Source organism: Stegostoma tigrinum, unplaced genomic scaffold (genome assembly GCF_030684315.1).
Source record: "Stegostoma tigrinum isolate sSteTig4 unplaced genomic scaffold, sSteTig4.hap1 scaffold_263, whole genome shotgun sequence".
Classification (NCBI taxonomy): domain Eukaryota; kingdom Metazoa; phylum Chordata; class Chondrichthyes; order Orectolobiformes; family Stegostomatidae; genus Stegostoma; species Stegostoma tigrinum.
Window position 1 is genome coordinate 207154 of NW_026728194.1, and position 10652 is coordinate 217805.

The window sequence follows — 10652 nt, forward strand, 5'->3', positions numbered from 1 at the left end:
TATCTACTTGTGTGGCTACTGTCAGGGAGTTATGGTCTAGGACCCCAAGATCCCTCTGGACATCACTGCTGTTTGGGGTCCTGCCATTAACTGTGTATCCCTTTCCTTAACACTTGGTCTCCTAAAATGCAACACCTCATGCCTGCCCAGATTAAATTCCATCGGCCATTTCTCCACTCGTGTTTGCAATTGGTCTGTATCTTGCTGTGTCCTTTGACAACCTTCAATGCTGTCCACAAGTCCACTGGTCCTTATATCATCTGCAAACTTACGAATCCCCCATCTACATTTGCAACCAAGTCATTTACATATATCACAAACAGCAGAAGTCACATCGATGCGGAACACCACTCGTCACTGAGCTGCAGCCCGAAAAACAGCTTTCCACCACTGAGACGGCAAGAACTGTAGATGCTGGAATCAGAGATAACCAAGTGTGGAGCTGGAGGAACGCAGCAGGTCAGGCAGCATCAGAGGAACATGAAAGCTGACATTGTTGATGCTGCCTGGCCTGCTGTGTTCCTCCAGCCCTATACTGTGTGATCTTTGTTAGCCTTCCACCGCTACCGTCTGCCTGATATGGGCAGGCCAAGTCACCACGGATCTCATGGATCTTAATCTTCTGGATGAGCATACCATGAGGGACCTTGTTGAAAACCTTCGTAAAATCCATGTATATGTTATCAACTGTTCTACCCTAATTGATCACCCTTGTCACCTCCTTGAAAACTTCAACTGACTTGGTAAGACATAACCTGCCCCGCATAATGCCATGCTGGCTGTCCCTTATTAGCCCATACCTTTGAGACATGAGACACTCACCAGTCTGTAGTTTCCTGGAAAGTCCCTGTTTTCCTGCTTGAACAGAGGAACGACTTTATCCACTCACCAGTCTCCGCAACCCCTCCAGTGCCTGGCAAGGATATCAGATCCTGTTGAAAGTGGGGTGTTGATGCATTTGTGTCATGATTGTGTTTTGTTTCAGCCCTAACATTCAAAGCAGTGCAAGAATGTCTTTGTGCAGCAGGCGAGTTGTGATGAGACTGAGCCTTCATACAATTGCAAGATGTTGAAAATTTGCCATTATTTATGAAAACAGTGATAAATTTCCATGATCAACATTTCTGTTACACTGCAATGATTATCCCGTGGCATGTAAAATCAGAAAGATACGATAAAATGAGACTGGGTCATATGCAGGGAGAATGTTTGCCTTTCATGTCTATAGAAGTAGTGAAATATTTCCATGAATCTAAGAGTCACTTTTCCGTTCATTGAAGGACACAATCATCGCCTTGGAAGCTTCATCACGATACTACTTTGCATTTCTGAAGAGGGAAGAAGAAATCAATATGCAAATTCAATTTCATGGTTTTGGAAGTCCCATTGAGAACACGATTCATTTGCGCCGGCACAATGCTCTGACCGAGAAAGAATTGAAGGTGAGTTTGTAGTTTAGAAGATCGCAGCAATTTATGCATCAACTTCTTCATCGATAATGTTCCATTGCTTTCAAACTGCATTTTCCACTCTGCAAGATAATAACTGTTAGAACAAGCAACAGTATCGGTAGATGGTCTATGGGGAATGCAATGTTACAAAACCCAATCCATTCAAGAACATATTTCAGATAAGTCAACAAATTAAATATTCCAGCACAGGATAAAACAAGGAAGATGAGAGTGAGGAGGCAATAGCTCTGATGACAAAAGAACAGAAATTTACCTTTATCCATTTGAGCAAAAAAGCAGGCACACAAATAAATAATCATCTAACAATGCACATGTGCAACGGAGGCTACAGGGGGACTAAGAATGCCGAATTGTTGTCATGCGTATTGCTGAAAGGATGATTGAAACAGAATCTGTGGTAAATTTGAAGAAATACAGATGATGCATCTCAGGATGTTGGAGGAAGAACATTTATGGACTGAGGCAAATTGTATTGCCCTTTTCAGGAGTTATTAGGTTCATAATGAATTGAAAGACTTCTTGCTGTGCTGAAAGCTTTAGTTTAGTTGCAGCTGGATGACAATTTCTGTTCCTGGTAGTATTTAGCAAACTGTTAAAAGTGAATGTCACTGCACAGAATTCCAAACATGACTCCAATCAGTAGAGAAAATATCCAAGGGGTATCATGAGTTGTATCCTCTCATGTTGAACAATGCAGCTACAGATACAATGGAGGCACTGATGATAATCTTCCAAGAATCCTTTGATTGGGGAAAATTCTCAGAGGATTGAAAGATTGTGAACATAACACCATTATTACAAAGATACTTCGACAAAATAGCATGCCAGTATTGCCAATTTAGGTCAACCTGGGTAGATGTTCATGCCGGCCATGAAAGATGAAATAACAGGGTACTGAATGTGCTATAACATCCTACAGAGTTAACATCCTTTTATAAAGGGGAAATAATACTTGACAAACTTGCTACAGTGCTTTGAGAAGGAAACAAACATTACTTATGAAGGACCACCAGTTGATGTAGTACATTGAGATTTCAACAAAGCATTTGATAAGGTACAGCTCATAAGGTGTCTCAGATGAAAAGAGCCCATGTGTTCAAGGGTAGTTTGTTCGGATGGACAGAGGACTGCATCGTAAATAGAAGTAGAGTTGTAGCAGCAGGATGGTAACTGACAAGTCATGTACGGCCACAGAGCGAATGCTGCGGAGGCCATGCACCTCATGTTGACTGGGTTGATTTTGGAAATGGCGTAGGGGATTGCTATGCTGAGGAAAGTTGGGCAGGCTGGGACTACGTTCATTGGCGTTTATAAGATTGAAAAAATCTTATTTTTTCAACATGTAAGATTCTAAAGAGGCTTGATAGTGTATATCCGTAGAGATTACTCCCATTTGTGAAAGATTTTACGACCAGAGGCCACATTTTCAAATTGGTTGCCTATTAATTCAGGGAAGAATTACTTCTTTCAGGTTGTAGCACTCTATTGAACACTTTAGCCAAGAAGATTTTTGAGGTAATGCCATTAGTCATATGCTAGGCTGTAACGGCCAGGTTAATTTTTAAATCAAGAAACAATGATAATGAGAAAAGGGTCGAGGCCTGAAATGTCAGCTTTTGTGCTCCTGAGATGCTGCTTGGCCTGCTGTGTTCATCCAGCTTCACACTTGGTTATCTTGGATTCTCTAGCATCTGAGCTTCCCATTATCAGTGATAATGAGAAAAGGGTAGTCTTTGCAGTGGAGATACTTCAAGGATCCCCTTATTACTAAAGAATACAGGGAGGAATTAAACACATCACTACCACATCATCACTACCATTAGAGAAGTAGCAGGAGACAATCTAATGGAGTGAAAGCAGATTAGACTCTTTGCCGTGATGGTTTACTTTCTAAGATTCTCAACAATGAGCTTCCGAGTCGGTGTATGCGTTGATTGTAATTTCCCAAAAAGGTTTAGATTCTAGAGAAGCATCTGAGGGCTGGAAAACTGCCGATGTGACATAGCTATTTAAAAAGGAGAGAGGCAAAAAGAAGATAACTACAACCGAAACAACGTAACATCTATTGTTGGAAATATGTGGCAATCAACTATGAAGAAAATAATAGCAGGACATTTGGAAAATCAGAATCTAATCAAACAGAATCACCATAGATAATGGGAACTGCATATGCTGGAGAATCCAAGATGACAAAATGTGAGGCTGGATGAACACAGCAGGCCAAGCAGCATCTCAGGAGCACAAAAGCTGACGTTTCGGGCCTAGACCCTTCATCAGAGATGGGGATGGGGTGAGGGTTCTGGAATAAATAGGGAGAGAGGGGGAGGCGGACTGAAGATGGAGAGAAAAGAAGATAGGTGGAGAGAGTATAGGTGGGGAGGTAGGGAGGGGATAGGTCAGTCCAGGGAAGACGGACAGGTCAAGGAGGTGGGATGAGGTTCGTAGGTAGATGGGGGTTCGGCCAGGGGTGGGAGGAAGGGATGGGTGAGAGGAAGAACAGGTTAGGGAGGCAGAGACAGGTTGGACTGGTTTTGGGATGCAGTGGGTGAAGGGGAAGAGCTGGGCTGGTTGTGTGGTGCAGTGGGGGGAGGGGACGAATTGGGCTGGTTTAGGGATGCGGTGGGAGAGATTTTGAAACTGGTGAAGTCCATGTTGATACCATTATGCTGCAGGGTTCCCAGGCGGAATATGAGTTGCTGTTCCTGCAACCTTGGGGTGGCATCATTGTGGCACTGCAGGAGGCCCATGATGGCCATGTCATCTAAAGAATGGGAGGGGGAGTGGAAATGGTTTGCGACTGGGAGGTGCAGTTGTTTGTTGCGAACTGAGCGGAGGTGTTCTGCAAAGCGGTCCCCAAGCCTCCGCTTGGTTTCCCCAATGTTGAGGAAACCACACCGGGTACAGTGGATGCAGTATACCACATTGGCAGATGTGCAGATGAACCTCTGCTTCATGTGGAATGTCATCTTGGGGCCTGGGATAGGGGTGAGGGAGGTGGTGTGGGGACAAGTGTAGCATTTCCTGCGGTTGCAGGGGAACGTGTCGGGTGTGGTGGGGTTGGAGGGCAGTGTGGAGCGAACAAGGGAGTCACGGAGAGAGTGGTCTCTCCGGAAAGCAGACAGGGGTGGGGATGGAAAAATGTCTTGGGTGGTGGGGTCGGATTGTAGATGTCGGAAGTGTCAGAGGATGATGCGTTGTATCCGGAGGTTGGTGGGGTGGTGTGTGAGAACGAGGGGGATCCTCTTGGGGCGGTTGTGGCGGGGGCGGGGTGTGAGGGATGTGTTGCGGGAAATATGGGAGATGCGGTCAAGGGCGTTCTCGATCACTGTTGGGGGCAAGTTGCGGTCCTTGAAGAACTTGGACATCTGGGATGTGCGGGAGTGGAATGTCTTATCGTGGGAGCAGAAGTGGCGGAGGCGGAGGAATTGGGATTAGGGGATGGAATTTTTGCAGGATGGTGGGTGGGAGGAGGTGTATTCTGGGTAGCTGTGGGAGTCGGTAGGCTTGAAATGGACATCAGTTACAAGCTGGTTGCCTGAGATGGAGACTGAGAAGTCCAGGAAGGTGAGGGATGTGCTGGAGATGGCCAAGAGAACTGAAGGTTGGGGTGGAAGGTGTTGGTGAAGTGGATGAACTGTTTGAGCTCCTCTGGGGAGCAAGAGGCGGCACCGATACAGTCATCAATGTACCGGAGGAAGAGGTGGGGTTTGGGGCCTCCAGTGACAGTGCAGCACTCCCTTAATATTGTGAAAGATTTTACGACCGGAGGCCACATTTTCAAATTGGTTGCCTATTAATTTAGGGGAAGAATTACTTCTTTCAGGTTGTAGCAATCTATTGAACACTTTAGCAGAGAAGTTTTTAGAGGTAATGCCATTAATTATATGCTCGGCTGAGATGGCCAGGTTAATTTTTAAATCAAGGAACAACGATAATGAGAAAAGGGTAGCCTTTACAGTGGAAGATACTTCAAGGATCCCCTTATTACGAAAGAATACAGGGAGGAATTAAACACATCACTACCACACCATCACTACCATGAGAGAAGTAGCAGCAGACAATCTAATGGAGTGAAAGCAGATTGGACTCTTCGCCGTGATGGTTGACTTTCTAAGATTCTAAACAATGAGCTTCAGAGTCGGTATATGCATTGACTGTAATTTCCCAAAAAGGTTCAGATTCTCGAGAAGCATCTGAGGGCTGGAAAAATGCTGATGTGACGTCCCTATTTAAAAAGGAGAGAGGCAAAAAGAAGATAACTTCAACCGAACCAGTCTAATATCTATTGTTGGAAATGTGTGGCAATCAACTATGAAGAAAATAATAGCAGGACATTTGGAAAATCATAATCTAATCAAACAGAATCACCATAGCCTGATGAAAGAGAAATTATGTCTGGCTAATTTGTTTGGGTTTTTGGAGGAAGTTTTGGGAGGAGAATTAACAGAGGAAAACCAGTAAATGTGTTGTGTTTGGACTTGGAGAAAGCATTGAGAATGTACACAAAAGTAATAAGCTAAGAGCTGAGGTTTTGAAGGTAGTATATTGCTATGGATCAGTATGCTTTGCATGTTCTGGAAGAAGAGATCACATCTCGAGTGAAATGCACCAAGTGAATATATATTTTGGGGAACTTGGTGGCAATGCGGTAAGTCAGTGCAGAGGGTAAGAGGTGCCATTTGCTTGCTTTTTTTGCCTTATAGTTCATAAGCATTTTTTTTTTGAGACAGGGTAAATTGAAGCCAGAATCAGGGACCGAGAGGGTGAACCAGGTTCATTGGTTGGTGATCGCTACTGGTTTAAGAATCTATTATCGGTAGCTTTCAGATTGAAAGTAAATCGGAGAAATATTTACAGGCTACAAACTAAAAGACCAGAATGTTTTCAAAACAAATTAAGATCGAAGTAATTGAAATGGAGATGCCAGGCCAGATGATGATTTGTACCTACATGACGGGCGAGTGGTCAGGCCCCAGACTCCAGCTTACGTTTGATGAACTGGAATCTCAGTTTTGACCAATCAACAAATCATGTGGGGCAGAGTTACCAGGGAATGCTGTGCTTGAGGAGGCAGTCACACACCTTAGATTAACTAGCTGAAACTCGGTCAGTGGCCAATGACAAAGAACAGGGCAGGTGAAAGGATCCAGGATGTAGTGCAGAAGGAACCTTGGCCTTTGATCTTATTGAACAGGTTTGAGATTCTTTCTTCCTGTGTGGATGAGAGTGCAGGGTAAAGGGAAGATGAGTAAACTGACTGTAGCACTGTGGGACAGGTGGGACATTCAGGAGGGGATAAAAAGTGAAATGTAGTTATAATCAGAGGTCGTATAGTTAGGGGAATGAACACTGTTCGTTGTGACCAGGATCGAGAGTCTCGAAAGTAGTGTTGCCTGCCTGGTGCCCAGGTTCAGGAGATTCCATCTCGGCTACAAAGGAACTTGAAGTGGGAGGAGTAGAAATCCAGCTATCGTGGTCCACACAGGTACCATTGATATGGAAGAAAGAGGAAAGAGGTTATGCTGAGGGATTATGAGCACCGAGGTGCTGAGGTTTGAAAGCAGAACCAGAATGGTAATAATCTCTGGATTATTATCTGAGCAATTTGGCACGGTGTGAACATAATTATAGATGTACATTGTTCAAATGGTGGCATGGCAGAAATGTGTTTGAATTCATGGGACATTGGCATCGGTACGGGGAAGGAGGGAGTCCTTCTGGTGTTATAGGCTCGACGAGAATCATATTGGGACAAGTATCCTCGCAAAATACAGAGCTAGGTCTGGGGCTAGGGCGTTAAAATAAAAAGTGTGGAGTGGGTGAGCTCAGTTGCATGGAAAATTGTGGAAAAAGTTAGAAGCTGGTAAGTGCTCAGCAAAGTTTCCAGAGCATAGGACAAAAAGTATGGAAATGGCCAGGAGTCTCACTTCAGCTGCAGCAGATAAGAAGAGTGGCTGTAAATGCCAGACTGAAGATCTTGTATTGAATTGCAGGGAGTGTATGAAACAAAGTGAATGAGTTTGTGGTGCAGATTGAAATTGACAGATACATCACTCTGGGTATCACAGAGAGGTGGTTGTTAGGGGATAAGTGTTGGGAACGAAATAGCCAATGATTCATGTCCGATAGAAAGAACAGGCAAATGGGCAGAGATAAGAAAGTGTGGAGCTGGATGAGCACAGCAGGCCAAGCAGCATCTCAGGAGCGTAAAAGCTGACGTTTTGTGCCGAGACCCTTCTACTTCTGTGTGTTCATCCTGATCCACACTTTGTTATCTTGGATTCTGAAGCATCTGCAGTTCCCATTATCTCCGATACAAATGGACAGAGATGCCAGGGTTGGCTTGTCCGTAAGAAATGAGGTCGCGCTGAAGGAACCACAGCTCTTGTGCTTGTTTATTAATGACTTGGAGGAAAGAGGTGCATGTGCTGTGGCTAAATTTGTAGATGACAGAAAAAATATTTAGAAAGACAAGGCATGGCCCAGAAACAGAGATTTACCGGGATGTTACTTGGATCGGAATGTATTAGCTATAAGGAGGGTTTGGTGGAAATGCTGTGTCATGATAAATGTAATGAGATCAACCATGATCTCACCGAATGATGGAGGAATATTCAATGGGCCAAATGGCTTTTTTTGTGAGTCTTCTTGTTTGACAATGCATTCATGAAGGTGTTTTGTTTTCTCTCTTGGATAAGATGTGAAAATGAAATGTATACGAGATAATGGGAACTACAGATGCTGGAGAATCCAAGACAACAAAATGTGAGGCTGGATGAACACAGCAGGCCAAGCAGCATCTCAGGAGGACAAAAGTGCTCCTGAGATGCTGCTTGGCCTGCTGTGTTCATCCAGCCTCACATTTTGTTGTCATGAAATGTATACACTTCCTTTTCATCTGGGAATAAATAATTGTTCTGAACGATTTCCATTGACTAATAGCAATCTGTCAAGCTTCGCAATGTAAAGAGATTTTTAGCTTCTTTTTAATTGTAAAGGTATTCTTTGGAATTAATTTGGCATATATTATTTGCATCTCAGGAAGTATGTTCATCACTGCATCTCAAAAAGTGCTCTGTTGTATAACAACAGCTTTTTAAAGATCACTTCAATGGTTGTGATTTTGAGTTGCCATAACACACATTAGATTACACTGTTGGCCAATCTGTCCATGATTATTTCATTATCTTATGCTTCAAACAGACAAGGAAATATTGGTGATGCAATGAAGTGTTTGAGTCTCAAATATAATTGCTGTTATAGTTTCCACTTGGAAGAAAGATTCACATCAAATTGACTGGTCAAGTAAATGGGACACTGACTGTGAGTACTTTGAATGTTCGAGTTGTTGCTGAAATGAAAGTTATGACCTTGATGATTTCTCTTTCATGCAGCTATGAAGAGACTCTTTTGAAATATCCTCTAGGTTAGTGGTTCAGGCATAAAAGTGTGATATGTATATTTATGTATATACATGTACATGCGTAATCTGAAAAGATAATGAGTATAAATCACTTGTGACAAGGTGAGAATGAGTTATCCAGATAGTAAGAACTGCCAATGTTGGTGTCTGAGATAACACATTGTGGAGCTGGAGGAACACAGCAGGGCAAGCAGCATCAGAGGCTGAGGAAAGTTGAGGTTTTGGGTCAGGACCCTTCCTGAGAAATGGAGGGTGGAAGGGAGCTCAGAAACAAATAGCGTGGAGGGGGAGGAGGTGCTGGGGAAGGTAGGTGGGATGGTAATAAGTGAGTACTATCCAGATTGGAACAGATTTTCCCCAGGGGGTATTGAGTACGAATTCCAAATCACTCTCAAAATCTTAGTGACTGTTAACATTCATGTTTTTTGTCTGTGTGTTTCAGTAATTGCATGACAGTTGAATGGTTCGTTGAGAGTGAGGAACCTATGGACTCTCACACACCAAGATGGAATTTAGTTCGAAGAGTGACTTCAAAATAGTTGCTTGCTTTTAAAATCTTGACCGTTTTTGCTGTCCAGTTGAATGAATTTAGCTCATACTGCTTCAATAGGAATTAGTGTTTAATAGGAACATATTTGTGAAACTCAGTTTCGCAAGTTTTAGCTTAAACTGGTGGAGACTTTCGGTGCTTGCAAAAAGGCTCATCTCTCCATTAATACCGAAGGAAAATTGGAGTTTAAAAGTAAGTTCACCCGCTGTCAGGGAATGAAATGTTAATGTTGACTCGAACATAATTTTTAAAAAAGTCATATATTTGTGCAACACTGACCTCAAATTAAAATTTGGATATGCTAGTTTTCCAGATGGTTGGATATTGAATTCATTTTAAATGAGGGTGAAGATCACTTTAAATCCAGCATATTTGTGAAGAAAAGAAATAGCATGTCAAATAAAATTAACTGCATGACTCTTCATAGCCCTATATGTAGAATTTCATTCCGAACTATGAGACAGTTGTGACCCCATACTACCTCAGTGCTCATGGCAAGAGTAAGACTCCTGTTTGACGTGCTGTGCACTGCATGGAATGGCGGCAACATCAGATTCATTGATGCTTGACAATCAAAAGAATATGACCATAAGATTTAAAATCAAAATCTCATTGAACACTTCAAGGAATGTATTACAGGAAGAGGGGGAAAGCATGTATGACTAATAGAAGGTGGTGGCGCAGATCACATAGACCTGTGTGCTAAAACTTATCACAAATTTCACATTGAATGGAACAGTTTAAACAGGCTGGAGGAAGCAGACGTGCCAGCCCAAACTTTTTGAATTTGAGCATTCTGTTCGTAAACATCAGCAAAATTGTGGGAAACATGTTTATTCTTTCTCTTTTATTGCACAGAACCATACGATGAGACTGTTTTGATGAGGAATTTAAAGATTATGTGTCCCATCCGTTTGACTCACAGTTTGGTACCATAGGTTGGTACGATCTTCGTTCGAGAAGGAAAAGGGATGTTCCAGATACAGAAAATTGTCAAACCATTTACTACAAAGTCCGTGATAATGGGAACTGCAGATGCTGGAGATGAAGCTCTCTGATGAAGGGTCCAGGCCCGAAACGTCAGCTTTTGTGCTCCTGAGATGCTGCTTGGCCTGCTGTGTTCATCCAGCCTCACATTTTATTATACTACAAAGTCCGTTTCTGGTTAGTATTAATTAATGCAGTTAACATTTTTAGCTCGAAATGA

At 42.9% G+C, this 10652-nt stretch overlaps 1 long non-coding RNA gene across 1 annotated transcript; it reads left to right on the plus strand.

The window, feature by feature from the left end:
* Positions 1 to 1385: 1385 nt before the first annotated feature.
* LOC132208044 (uncharacterized) lies at positions 1386 to 10346 on the plus strand. The gene is made up of 3 exons (XR_009444158.1): positions 1386 to 1442; positions 8736 to 8795; positions 10304 to 10346. It is a non-coding gene; the product is annotated as an uncharacterized LOC132208044 (long non-coding RNA).
* The last annotated feature ends 306 nt before the right edge of the window (positions 10347 to 10652 follow it).